Below are 13053 nucleotides of genomic sequence, written 5' to 3'. Positions count from 1 at the left end.
ACGTATTCTTGCCTTTATCTTTCGGATTAGTCGCAGGAGCATGTTGTGGTAACACCACTTCAACTTGCGGAGCTGGTGGGGCAGTGTTTGCCTGGAGAGAATCAATTTGCTTGGAGAGCTGCTCAAGAACATTTAGGACTTGCTTCATCTCCGATTCGAGGGCAGCGATGCGAGTTTGTTCAGCAACACGTGTTTGTTCGGTGTTATCAGCCATTGTTGCTCTAGAACGGGTACGGATTGGCGATCTTGGGTGAGCCGTGTTGTCACCTATCAATGTAAAATAATACAGTAAGTATCATAACAAATGAGATTGGTCCATGACAACGGTCAATCGCTTATTTTATTAAGTGAAATCAAATTCCAAAGACATCAACTTAAAATGCTAACATAACTCCCTAGGAAATTAAATTCCTAAAACATCAATCTAAGAAATTGAAATAACATCATAAAGCTTGAATTAAACTCTTAAATCTAGCGACTCTTTTCTATATACAATTGGGAGATCACGTCTTTCGAAGCTTCTTATTCTGTCGAACCAACTCAGAAATACGAGCTTCTTTCCTTTCCACCGTTTCTTCAAGATTTTCAATTTGTGCTTTACGAGTGGGCTTCATGGTCACTTCGGGTATCACGGGAAGTAGAGCTTGAGGGATCTCGTGATGATGGATATAATAATCCGAGGCATGAAAAATCTTCTCATTTCCTTTCAATCTTCTAGGCACCACTATTTTTTTCGGATGGCATTCGTTCCATGCATTTTCAAGATGCTCGATCTCATCGAGGTATTTGTGATCCTTGTGCACGAAGCGGGCTTGAAACAGATCCACTCGGAGAGGAGGGGATATCTTGAAGCACTCGATGCGGCGGGCCACTCTATAAGGATAGTAAGATGTTGCACCAGTAATTCCCATAAGTGGAATTGGATTATCTGTCTTGTGAGAGAAACGAGCCACGCTAACATGGAACCATTTAGCATACCATAGGAAGCCCTTGAGATCTGGATTTTTAAGAAAAGTCACCCAATCGGAAAATGATTTTCCGGTATACTTTTTTTCTAAGATTGAAAATCTCTTTATTGGGTAACTAGAATCATCGATTTCACCTCAATGCATGAAATGACCAAACTCCTTCATGTGAGAAAGAAACCAAATCTGTAAAAGCTCAGGAGAGGCATTCATGACTTTTTCTCCATTTTGTTTAAAACGGTTGAGGGATAAAAATGTCTCAGCTAAGATCATGTTTATAAAATTCATGCCAGCACATGCTTGTCTGACTACCCAGGCAATCGAAGGATTAATAGCATTTCTTCGATGAGGAAATATTATAAGTCCAAAGAATGCTAAGATGAATATCCTACCCTTTTGGCGCATTGAAGACTGATTTAAAAAATGATTAGCCAAAAAAGAGAAAGGGCATGCATTACAATTAGCTTTCAAAACTTTCTTAACCTCGTCAATTTTAATTTTTAAAAATTGAGATAAAATTGATGTGGGTTCCATACCAAGAGGTGGCCTAACAAGTTCAGTCTCAAGGGGCATTCCTATGATGACGCTATACTCTTCCAGTGTTGGAGTTAGCTCATTCTTCCCGAAAATAAATGTAGCCGTCTCGGGACACCAAAAGTGTGATATAGCTTGCAAAACACCACTATGGACTCCGATATCCAAAAGGGGGATGAGCCGTCCCAAAGATCGACTCCACATAATCTTGACCTTCTTTACTTAAATTGTTCCACCATCCTCTGAGCTCAATCTTGGGAGTTGGAACGAATTGAACATCGGATCTCCCCATTGCATATAAAATAAGACCGACGACGAAACCTAATGTCATGGACCAACGAAATTGCAAGTAAGTAAATTGCAGTAGTAAGAATTTAAACAACTTACTTTTACTGGAAAGAGATGACAATCACATAGACACATGCATGAAATGTGGGGCTCGATTTCTATGTAGATGGCTTAACAAAATGGAGCTAAAAGGATGATCTGACCGTTGCAGTCTCGCATTAACGTGTCAGGTCCTCCTAACCCCGGCTCAGTCGAATGTAATGTCTAATATCACGCAATCTCGCGGATATGGACAAACACATTTGACACCATGAAGAACTTTCGGGGAAGAGAAGGTCAACCTCTATATAGCAGTCTTGCTTTAGAGGAAGTATCCTTCCCAACACCATCCTAAGAATCCTATCGCAGCCCGGAGTCCGGCGGCGGTTGTGTGTGCAATAGTGTAGTGCTAAAAACAATAAAACATGCACAACAGTTTAATTGCAAACAACACTTCTATAATTTAAATTCAACCATTCATCCTTAACTCCAACCTGCAAAACAAGGGTTAACAAAGACTACTCCCCTTATACCTCCCATCTGCAAAAACATTTAACACTTCATGTTAGGAGCGTACCTTGTTTCCATGCTGCCAAACAAAATATTTTTCTTAAAAAATTAAAACAGGCCTATGTCCACTATGAGTTTTAACTCTGTCCCCAGCGGAGTCGCCAAGCTGTCGCGACCTATATTTTCAGGGGCAATCCTAGAAGTCTAGGTTAATGGATTACTAAGTCCGAAGACTTGGCGCGGACCCTCCCAAGTCCTACCAATCGCGACTTGATAGAAATTAATTCATTTAAACATGCAATTTCAATTTGGGAGTCGCCACTAACCAATTAGGGCTGGTTAGAACCAGAGATTCAATAGGTCCGGGGACATGATTACGCTAGATTAATCTAACGCCCTTTCGGTACCTTTTATTTTAATTTCAAAAATATTTTGCAAGCAATGTTGATTAATTTAAACCTAAGTTACTAACATGCAAATGGTGGTCATGCGGGTGCGCAATCAATAAAATAACATTCAAATAAAAATGTTAATAAAAATGCATGTCCTAAACATGATTTCTAAATGACATGACACCTAATTTTTTCTTTTTTTTTTAAAAAAATAATTATATGCAATCTTAATCTAAATTTAATATGCCTGGATTTTACTTTAATGATATGTGAGATGCAATTCATATGGTATGACTTAAACTTATTACTATATGTATGCAATCTAATTTTTATAATCCTAAATATGCATGTGCTTCATGACATGAGATGAATGACATAATAATTCTATATGCATGTTCTTTTTGTGTTTTTTTTTTATGATTTTTTTTTATTACACATATGCAACCTATATTAAACAATGATGACATGACATTGGATTAATTATGAACTAACCTGTTAATTAACCGGGTAAAAGACTTTTGTGTTTTCTTTTTTTATTTGAAATGACCTAGTAATTTTCATTAAAAAAGGTGACATAATGATGCAATGCTAATTTTTGGCATTTTTTATTTTTATTATAAAAAAAATACTACATGATGAGAATGTTAAAACATTAACCTATAACCTTCTAATTAAAACGCAACATGTAATATGTGCATTATAAAATCTATATAACCTAAATAACATTTTTTGTTTTTGTTTTTTTAATATTCTTTTTGTGTTTTGGTTTTATTAAAGGAAAATCATCCTAATTCTACATGAATCTTAAAAAAGAAACTAAAATACGTTGCTTCAAATGTGAAATGAGTATAAACCTAAATATCTAATATGATGCATGATATGTGATGAGCAAATAATAACACGCTAAAATAAAAATCCATCCATGTAAATCAATGGCATTTTAATATGAATCAATGATGCAAAGAAATTCATGAATTTTGCCATAAAAAGTTGAAATAATCAAAAATCTAACCCGACGTCTCGCGGGTCAATATTTTTGATTATCATAACTTAATATGACAAATTTCCTAACGATAAAATAAATCAAAACAAATCAAGTTAGAATATATAAAAAAAAAATGAAATCAAATATCTAGAAAATCACCTAGTCCAACTCACGGTTTGCTTGAGGAATGGCGAGGAGCAGCTGGTTGAACTGCGATGGTGGCTCGCCGTTCGGAACAAGGGCTATCCGTCGGAGCTCCGGCGAGGTTCGGAAGTAACCGGACTGCACTGCAAAAAACAGAGGAGGCAGCAAATGGTCCTGTTCGGCGTGGAGCCGGCGTCGGTTGCTGCATAGGTGAGGATGCGAGCTGTGGTAGCGGCAGCGGTGCTGTGGACGCGCGAGCAAGCAGGGAGGTCGCGGTGAAGCAAGCCTCGGATACCGGTGTAGGCGGAGCAGGGGGGCTTCGGTGAGGCGGTGGACGGCGGAGGCGAGCTGCGAGGTCAAGAGCGGCGGGCTTCGGCCGCCGAGCGAGCGAGGGGGCAAGGGCGATGTTCGGCGGAGGCGGAGGCGCTCGGGTGCTCGCAGCTGTGGAGGCTCGGTCGTCGGATTGGAAGAACACGGAGCGGAGCTCGGGCGCGGCGGGCTTCGGCCACCGAGTGAGCGTCGCAGATCGCCGGTGTGAGGCGTCAAGTCGTGAGGTTGAAGCCGGGATGGGTCACGGCTCGAGCAACACCGGATCGTCGGGAGCAAAGCAGAGGATTCACGGTGTTGCAAACGGAGCCGCGGGAGCGAGCATGTTGTTGTGGCGCGCCCGATCGGGGTGGATCAAAAGTGGCTTCGCGAACAGGGACACTTCGGGGCGTCGGCTCGGCGTCAGGGGAGCACGGACAGCAGCAGTAGAGGCACGTCGAGGCGGAGCAGCTTCGCCGATTCTTTGCGATCGGCGGTGAGCGGCGGTAGTGCGGGTGCTCGGACGAGAATGGCGTCGGCAGCGGGCGGCTAACGATGAGCGGCAAAGCGGAATCGGCGAGTGTGAGGGAGACGATGAACAGAAACGTCCCCTCACCTTTGCCTTTTACTTTGACCTTTTCTCCTCTCTCTTTGTACTTTCCGCAGAACTTTTCTTCTCTTTTTCACTTTTCTGCTGTTTTCCTTCTCTTGACTCTTCCTTTTTCCCTCTCACCCGACACTCTCTCTCACTCTCTACCGAAGACTTCCCCCATTCACTTTCTGCCACTGTACTTCTTCTCTTTTTTTTTTCCTTCAATTTGCTATTTTTTGGACGAACAATGAAGAGAAGCCCCCCTCCAAGGTGAAGAAGAACCCCTCTATTTATAAAGCGAAAATTCGAGTTTGTTTCGCCGGTAGAGATTTTTGCTCAACCTCTCGCCGGTGGAGATTTTCGCTCAACTTCTCCAACAAAGAAATGGCTCCAAAATCCGGCTGTTGAATTATTTTGAATTCAAAATTTCTTTTCAAAATTTCCCTCTAATCTTTTATTTTCTAAAAATTGAATCTAAATTAGGTGTCAACATCGCCGCCGTCAGCCGATGGACTGGGCTGGGTGTGATCGTGTGTGACGGGTAGCAGATGAAACTTTTTGGACTGCCGGAACTGTCTGATAGACTTTTGTATAGGGCTGAATGGAAAGGAAAGCCAGGGGAGGTCGGGTTATCTTTTGTTATGAAGCCGAGTATAGAAAACCATGGTAAATTTTGATGTACCGACCGATGTTATCTATCAGACCTATGTAAATAAAAGTGTCCGGCTTAATTTATAAAAACTGTCTAGTGGGTGTGCATCATTTCAAAATTTTTGGGATAGGGAGATGTGATATCGCTTCTGTTATACTTTCATACGCTGCGTAGGGACTGTTTAAAAATTATAAACCCCTAGGATGGATAAAACTTCAGGTCAACCAAAAGAGAGGTAAGCGATCTGTGGCGACCTAATGGATCGGGGGCCATCAATGGGGTGCCACAAGAGAAGCCTGGAAGGATAGGATAAAGTTGGATATAACTCCGGACAAAAAAAATCCGAAGGGGAGTGGGATCGACCCAGGTAGGAAAATAAAGAAACGAGAGAACATATCAATTGCACATTCCATGACAATGGATGTATTATTATTCATTTTTCAACTTATTGCAAATACACGTTATTGTTTTTTTTTTTTTTGTCGAAACACGGTATTTAATAGAAGCTTTTCTTTCATTTTCTCGAACTATTTTTGTTTAATAGTAGATTTTAGTAATAAGCACGGACAAAATGTTTGAGGTTTCAGACGCTAAAAGACATCACTTCTCAATATGATTTGTCTAAATTAATACGGGCTCATGGGTTGAATTAATTAGCTCAAGAGTTCCAATCTACCAGCATTTTACATGACCACATGCATGCAACCAAATCGTATTCATACATAAGATTATTTTTTTTTTTTAAATTTTCTTTCGGACTATTTAGTTTTCATGAACGATTTCAATATTTAGTCATGCATCATCAAATTTGGAGGTCTTGGATACTATAGGATAAACGGCACCTCAATGGGACTTGTCATAGTGGGCTCATGAGTTAAATAGATGAGTTCATGAAATCCAGTATAATTGCAATTTTCACGACGATGTTATTATTCATTTTAGTCTAACTGTGGATATATTATATTCAATATAAGGTCTTTTAGTCTCATTGTAAATAAAATATATATACTATAAGATTTTTTTAGATTATTAGATTAATGTATATAATATTTGAGGGTAAAATGCAGTAAGCAATAAAATACATATCACAAAAGCACGATGTACATAAAAGTACATGTATACATTGGTTTACATTTTGAAAATGAAAGTCAAAATGTGTCGAGACAGCAATGAGGACCAAGGACACACGATGCGATACAAGTCATTCCCGTAGCAATCTGAGCCATACCTAATCGTGGGCAAATCATAATTGATATAAGTGTTTTTAGTCTAACTGTTCACAAATTATATTTGTTGTAAACTTTTTTTAATTTATTAAATAGTTTATGGTGATAATAGGTCGTTTATAAAATATTCAAGGGTGAAACATAGCAGACAATGCAAATGGCTGCTAACTCTTTGTATTCATCTACTGTCATCTAGATACCATCGCAGTGCATGTTGACTACTAACCAACCGATTATGAAGACAATAGGTGCAGCCTAACTACGAAAAAATGTGAAAATGGATGTCTGTTGGCATGATCGATTATCACAAAAATTGACTCCTGCCAAGCGTGCCCAACACGAAGAAGAGGATAAGCACCACACTTTATCATCTGAATTCTGATGAGAGATACAACGCTGAAGACACCGAATTAGTAGACATCCTCTAAAGTGTAATTCGAGTGTAATCGTTATTATGGCACTTATGCGTGTTATTTTTTTGGTTCAAATTTTAGGTTGTACTTATACTTCATTCGTGTTTAATTAAATTAGAGCTTTCCCTAAATTTTTCTTAATTACTTTTTAAGTATAGCTTTTAATATTCTGTCAAATCAAATTTTTAATATTATGAGTATACTAGTACGTTGTCCTTTGAATGTATTATATACTGTATATTTATCCTCGAATATTATTATATTTCCATTTCTCACAACATGTTTATTGAATATCGTATTTTATAAAATTCAACTCCAATTTTTGGAAAAAAATAAATTTATAATAAAAAAGGACCTAATCCAATCATAGCCCAATCCTGAGCGGAAATTTGTCCCCAGCCATGTCGGTCCAGGCATACCCGATGGCTAGTCCTAATATCGCCAATCTGCTTGTGTAATTAGATTCTGAATTAACAGGTGGTTGAACTCAAATCAAAGAAAATCGATACCAGTAAGAATTTATGGGCAAGCGACGAACAAAGTCAAATTTTTTTTTTTGATCAGAAATATGATTGCTATTGATTTACTTAGCCAAGTTTAGGGGAAATACATCAAAAGCATCGGAGCATAATAAGTCAAATAGAGCAGGCAGGAGATTAGACAAGCAATTATAGGGAAGATAATTATAACGACAAGCTTTTGCAAGCCAATCAGCTGGCCGGTTAGCATCCCTGCTGCAATGGGCCAGGGAAAGGTCTTGGAACTCCTTCATTTTGTCGTGGGCCCGGTCCACAAGTGGCTTGACGTTCCAACTTAGATCTGTTGAAGACTTCATCCCTTGCACGAGTTGGAGGCAGTCAGAGTGTACTTGTAGAGAGAGATGTGTGTAGTTGGAGAAGAGTTCTAGGGTTTTGAGAAGGGCAAGGGCTTCCGCCTGTGTCGCCGAGGAAGCCTCCACAAGTTTCGCAAAGCCATCAATGAGACGGCCCCTGGAGTCCCGACAGACACAAGCGATAGCTGCTCTGGTTTCACCCGATCCCCTGCCTTCTTCAAAGTCTGATTCCGCTTCGTTGTTCTGGGCAAACGATGCGTCTATGTTAATTTTCAGCGAATCAGGAGGTGGAGGTTGCCATCTGTTAGGTAGGATTTCTCTCCCCTTTTCCTTTTCTGGTATGCTATTCCAAGTATTGAAATTTTTGTGTAAAGCGGCTGCCTTGAATAAAGTTTGCTACGGGTGCAGGGGGTGATGGCCGAAGATGTATTGATTTCAGTCCTTCTAGATGCTCCAGAGAGTAGCAGCGATCTAGTCAAATTTGATGGCTTTTGTTGGGTCTATTTTAATCATATACAGCCATTCATCAAGCCGTGTTAACCCAAATCTTGATATTTTTATTTGCAGGGGTGCAGTTCTCCATATCTGAGCTGTCCATGGGCAGAGCAGTAAAGTGTGTTCAGTGGTTTTAGCTTCCTTTTTGCAAATGGGGCATAATGGATCAGGTACTATCTCTTCTGTGCAAATTCTCCATTGTAGGTAGAGCATTGTGACATGTATTCCATAGAAAATTTTGATTTTGGGTAGGGTTTTACAATGCCAGATGTATTTCCAAAGAGCTGGTTTTGTTTGATGAGATGAGGTTGTTGTTGTGGTATGTGTGCTGGTTGAATTCTCTCTGGTTGTGAAGTAGCCACTTTTCACGGTATAGGTCTTTGACTTAGTATTCATCTAGACCAACTTATCTTTTGCAGCAGACAAACCAATAGGGGTTGCGAGTATTTCCTTCACTCTTGTATCATCAAACAACGACTTTACCCTTACTTCATTCCATTCTCCAGTCTCTTGGTCAATTAAATCAGCCACTTGAACTAGTTCATGTCTTGTTGTTGGGCCGCCAATGGGACCATTGTTCAACCATTTATCCTCTCTAATTGAGATTGCCTTTCCATTCCCAACCGAGTACAAAATGTGTGGAGATATAGAATCTCTGCCCCGGATTATACTTTGCCATCCCTATGAAGGTCGGGAGCCTTTTCCAGCTTTCCAAAACTCGCATTGTGGATAATACAAACCCTTCATTACTTGGCTCAAGAGGGATTGAGGATTTTGTGAAATACGCCAAGCTTGTTTCCCTAGCATAGCTGTATTGAAAGCTATTAGATCTTTGAAACCTAGGCCCCCTCATCCTTTCTAAGTTTCAGAGTTTCCAATTTTTTCCAATGTATCCCAGCATTTTTACTATTATTTTTCCACCAAAAGTTAGCAACCCTCATCTCAATTGCTTTACAAATAGAAACATGGATTTTGAAGATGGACATGGCATATTGAGGGATAGCCTGTACCACTGATTTAATTAAAATGTCCTTCCTTGCTTTTGATAACAAATTATCTTTCCAACTTTCCAACTTCATGTTAACTCTCGCTGGAATCTATGCGAACATATATTTCTTCGAGGTTCCCCAATTCGAGGGAATTCCTAAGTACTTCCCTGTTTTCTCAATTTCTGGAACTCTCAATTCTGAGGCCATGTTCCTCCTCAATGTAGTTGGATAGCATTTGCTAAAGTATGTGCCAGATTTATTGAGATTAATGGCCTGACCATAAGCAAAGCAATATTGATGTAGGATAGCCGCCGGATTTTGACATTCTAAGATTGTGCCATTGAGGAAGAAAATAGAGTCATCCGCAAATAACAAATGTGATAGAGTAGGGCAGCTATTGTTCATCTTAATTCCTCTAAGTGTGCCATCATCTACTGCTTTTTTCATTAAGGTAGATAGAACATTGGCCACTAATATAAAAAGATATGAGGATAGTGGGTCACCTTGTCGAATCCCTCATGTTGGCTTGAAAAAAGGCAGAGACTCCCCATTAAAATTGACACTGAATGGAACCATTGAAACACACTACATCACTCATTGTACCCACTGATCACAGAATCTCATTTTAGTTAAGCATGCTCTAAGGAAATCCCATTCAATCCGATCATATGCCTTCTGCATATCTAGCTTTAAAACAGCTTAAAACTTCCTTTTCCTTTCCCGAGTTCATAATCTGTGAAGAACTTCCTGTACAATCAAGATGTTATCTTGTATTTGCCTTCCCCCCACAAAAACACTTTGTTCTTCAGCAATAAGGTTTGGTGGCAGAGGTTTAAGTCTGTTGGTCAGTACTTTGGAAATGATTTTATAAATAAAGTTGCATAGGCTGATGGGGCGAAACTGTTCAAGCTTTTCTGGATTTGGAATTTTGGGAATAAGGGTAATTAGTGTTCTGTTCATGTCAGGATTAAGGTAGCCAGTAGTGAAAAAATTCTGTGTTTCCATAAATATATCCTGACATATCTCCGGCCAATGTTTTCTAAAGAAAAGTCCATGAAGTCCATTTGGTCCAGGAGCTTTATTGGCTCATAATTGTTACATAGCTATCGTGATCTCCTCCAAAGTAACAGATTCTACCAACCGTTGGTTCATTCTTTCATCCACCGAAGTCGGAATTTGTTGTAGAAGGGGCTGAAAATCTCGAGGTCCCACTAACTCATATAGCTTTTTAAAATATGTCTCTGTCATCTCTTTCAAATGCTGGTAATCTCGCACCTTGACATCTTCTGCATTTTTCAGCAAAGAAATTTGATTTCTGTTTCTTCTCTAAATTGTTGTGGCGTGGAAGAATTTTGTGTTTTTATCGCCCTATTTTAACTAATTAATTCTGGACCGCATTCCCCAGTACATCTCTTCTTGTCGACATAATTGATCTATTTCTTGAGGCAACTTCTTTGCTGCCTCGCACTCTTGAGAGACTCTCGTACTGTTCATTAGACTTTGTAGTTCACTTTTCAGCCAAGCGATCCTCTTTTTAGCATTAAAGAATATGTTTTTACTCCACTTTAACAACTTTTGTGTCACGATCTGCAGTTTCTCCATCACATTTAGCTACTGAGAGTCGAATTCAGCACAGGTGTCCCTGACTATTTTTGCACATTCCTCATCCTCTGACCAGAAGGCTTTGTATTTGAATTTCTTCCCCTTCCTTTGCTTCAATGGGTTAAGTGAAAGTATAATAGGGGTGTGGTCAGAACCTATGGCTGGTAATGTTGTACATTCCGCTATGGTATAGGTAATTCGCCATTCCAAACTGCATAGCACTCTATTAAGACGCTTCTTGACCAGATGTTCTCTTTCTCTGTTGTTTGTCTAGGTAAAGGCACATCCATTACATTCCAAATCCATTAAGGAACATTGATGCACAAAATCTCTAAAAGCCGTAAGTCGGTAATTTTATGCTCTTTTTTTACTCACTTTCTCCTAGTGATATAGAATTTCATTGAAGTCTCCCATATACAGCCAGGGTAGATGGTAGTGTACACTTTCTCTGTGGATAGTCCCCCATAACATGATTCTCTCCTTAAATTCATTGGGAGCATGTATAAATGTCATGTGCATACACTGGTTGTTTTCTTTTAGTTGGCATTGAGTGAAGATAACAATATTCGAGAAAGAATCTTTGGATAGAAGTACCTGGTCATCCCAGAATATGGCTAAACCCCTTGCTATACCTTTTGGATTCACTAAGAAATTGTTTTGAAATTTAAGTCTCCACCGTAATCTTAGCACCTTTTGCTTCTGATTTTTAGTTTCCATTATAAAGATAATATTGGGCCTTTCCCGAGTCACTAGGACTCTCAAAGCTTGAGTTGTCAAGGGATTTCCCAACCCCTGACAATTCCAGCTTAAAATCTTCATGGATAAGCCGGTGGCTTATTAGGGCTAGCCACCAAAGCCCATTGAGCTGACTTTTCTACCATATGAATGGGGGTCTCTACTAGCTAAGTGTTGTCAGCGACTGTTGTCTTTGATGTTTGAGCACCAAAAGAGCAGAATATTTTTCCTTTTTTTGAGGAGGAAAGCTTGGCGCTTTTAGATTTATGCCTTATCAGTCCTTTTTCACCTGCTGAGTTCGCATCCACTTCTGCTTCTGCTTCCTTTATCTGTTCCTCATAAAGCACCAAAACAGATTCTTCATCTAGGTAGTAGCTTCCTCTCTTCTGGGGGCCCTTCTCTTCAACGAGTACTAGTGCTTGAGAAGAAGAGAGATGGTTATGCTCCTTTGGCTGTGAATTTTCTGCATTGCTCTGCAAGTAAAGAGGTGGGGTTTTCTGCATAGGTTGATCTTGTAGCTGGTGTTCTGTTTCGGGAGCCAAAGGGATGGGGGTTTCGGGCACACTCTCCTCTCCTTCTTAGTGTATCTCTTGTTTTCCATAGAAGATTTTCCCATATGGACTAAGTTCCCACACTTCTGCTCTTAACCAATGTCCAAATCGATCTGGTAAGTTCTTTGCTAGCCCTGACTTCTCATATGGTATTTCTTTACATAATGTAACATAATGCCCAATTCTACCTCATGAATAACAATAGTGCAGAAGTCTCTCGTACTTAAACTCTACCCACAACCTCTTGCTGTCTAGATTAACTAGAACACCAGTTTTGAGAGGATTTTCCAAATTCAGCTTAACTCTAGCCTTACCAATCTTGTAATTACTATTTTTTTTTTGCTTCTAATTTCACCTCTACTACGTCTCCAATTTTGGATGCAATTTCCCTGACAACTCCAAGCATAACTCTCCCAAAAGGCAGGCCAAAAAAGTTCACCCAAAAATCACAGTGGTTGAATTCATAGTAAATGTCAAGGGTATCGGGGTCACATTGCTTTAGAACTAATAGATTGCTTGAAAATGACCACGGCTCAGAGTCTAACACTCTGTTTTTTCAACTTCCGACTGGAAAGAAAAGGGCTCTATCAAAGCACAGGTAAAATTTTCAGTCCGCCAAGCTCTTTTCATCACATTGACAAAGGCAGTAAAGTTCGCATTAGGCTTAGAGAAAAACTTCCCAAACAATGTTTTTCGGTGTTCTAGCAGATTCTCTTCAGAAATTTCACTTGTAATATCCACCACATCTTCTTCAGACCATAGTTTGCCCAAACTTTTACAAAGGGCCGCCAACCTCCTCTCTT

This window comes from Eucalyptus grandis, chromosome 1 (genome assembly GCF_016545825.1).
Source record: "Eucalyptus grandis isolate ANBG69807.140 chromosome 1, ASM1654582v1, whole genome shotgun sequence".
Taxonomy (NCBI): Eukaryota; Viridiplantae; Streptophyta; class Magnoliopsida; order Myrtales; family Myrtaceae; genus Eucalyptus; species Eucalyptus grandis.
This window is presented reverse-complemented; position numbering follows the sequence as displayed.